We start from the raw sequence: 1727 nt of genomic DNA, 5'->3' as shown, positions 1-1727 counted from the left end.
TTTCTGGGGAAGCACATCTACTCTCTGAAGACTCAGAGGAAAAGATATTTGTGGAAGGTGATAGTCTTTCTGAGAACATTCCAGTTACTACAGGTTTACTTTCTGGGGAAACACATCGAGAAAAAAAGAAAATTTAATGAAATAGAGGCCTTTGAAGCATTCCTGATGAAAAGACCAGAGATGAAGAGAAAATATGACTTTCAAATACAAGACTCAAAAGAAGCATAAAAAGGTAAATATGAAAGAAATCATAAGTGATTCAATAAGGTTAAACTAGTTTTCTATAAGGGAAATGAAACACCTATCTTGTAAGAATTTTATCATTATTAGAACAGGTAGAAGGATTCTATATTGAAAGAGGGTTATGAAGTGAACCAATTAGGTTGGGATGATGTAAAATAAATGGATAGGGGAGAAATATGGATACCCTGGGGGAAGGCAGAAAGGAGAGAAAGAGTGGGGGGAGAGATCTCACACAAAAGAGGTATAGGAGGAAAAGCTTTTTACCCTGGAGTAGAAAATGGAAGTGGGGGGACTGGCCAATGCTTGAACCTAAATCACATCTAACTTGGCTCAAAAAGGATAAATATCTCTATTGATATTTCTATCTGTATCTATATATACTTACTCAATTGGTCATAAAAATCTATCTTATCAGAGAGGTAACAGAATGGGAAAAGAGAAAGAAAAAGTATTTATAAAAGTGTGGGCTGATAAAAGAATATAATGGTTATATGCAAAACTGAACTTAGAGTTGGGACAGGATAAAAAGAGAGGAGGAAACGGAAGAAAATTGGATGGAGGGAAATGCAGTTAGTAATCCTAACTGTGTGAATGGAAAGAACTCTCTCATAAAATGGAAGTGGGTAGCAAAATGACTTAGAAACCAGTATCCAGCAATATCTTTGTTTGTTTATGAGAAACACATTTGAAACCAATAGAGAACCACAGTTCAAATAGGGGGCTGGAGCAGAAACGGTTCTTCCTCAGCTGAAGTAACAAATGGAGGGGTAGCAGTCATGATGCCAGACAAAGCAAAAGCAGATATAACCCTATGAAGACGGGTAGGCAGGGAAAGTACCTCTTGTTCAAAAGAATAAAAGGCAGTGAAGAAATATCAAGAGGACACATATATTTGGGAAATGGCATAGCATTCATAGGCTTAAAGGAAAAGTTAAATGAATTACAGGAAGGAATAGACAGTAGTGGGGAACCTCACCTTTTCCCTCTGAGAGCTAGATAAACCTAACTATAAAATGATTAAGAAAGAAGTGAAGACTAACAAAATTTTAGAAAACTTAGATATGAAAGACCTCTGGAGAAAAGTGAATAGGAGTAGAAAGGAGTACAGACAGATGTTGCTTTATGTAAATTCACATTATGCACATTGGACTTTATGTGTGGAAGAATTCTGCATTTGCAAAAAAAAAAAACCTATCTAAACTTTACCTTAATGTACTGGAATCACTTTCTGCTCCTGCCCCTCAACTTGGTGCTCTGTGGCCTCCTACCACCCATCCAGTCCCTCCTCCCAACCCCACAAAGAAAAAGTTAAAAAATTCCTCCAAGTGAAAGCAGAAAAGACCTGCATCAAGAAAACTACCACCACTTCTGGATCTGGCCTTGGCTTGAGAGTTCCAGCACTGAGAGAGAAGAACTTGGTTTCAGTCTACCCACCCACTGGAGAGCTTGGTCCCTGCATTTTGGTATTTATCCATCCTGCTGGG

The 1727-nt window shown here is 37.9% G+C and overlaps 1 long non-coding RNA gene across 5 annotated transcripts in view; it reads left to right on the top strand.

Annotated features, from left to right (window-relative positions):
- LOC138176490 (uncharacterized) overlaps positions 1-233 on the top strand; it is a 12156-nt gene extending 11923 nt beyond the window's left edge. For 4 of the 5 annotated variants that reach the window (XR_011172305.1, XR_011172307.1, XR_011172308.1 and 1 more), the window contains one exon: positions 1-233. This exon is cut by the window's left edge. This is a non-coding gene — a long non-coding RNA (uncharacterized lncRNA). The other variant, XR_011172309.1, reaches the window with a different exon arrangement.
- The last annotated feature ends 1494 nt before the right edge of the window (positions 234-1727 follow it).

This window comes from Petaurus breviceps, unplaced genomic scaffold (genome assembly GCF_028583685.1).
Source record: "Petaurus breviceps papuanus isolate PSGF00001 unplaced genomic scaffold, PetGlider_PUasm1.0 89748, whole genome shotgun sequence".
Taxonomy (NCBI): Eukaryota; Metazoa; Chordata; class Mammalia; order Diprotodontia; family Petauridae; genus Petaurus; species Petaurus breviceps.
The sequence above is the reverse complement of the archived record's forward strand: the minus strand, read 5'-3'. Positions and strand labels throughout refer to the sequence as shown.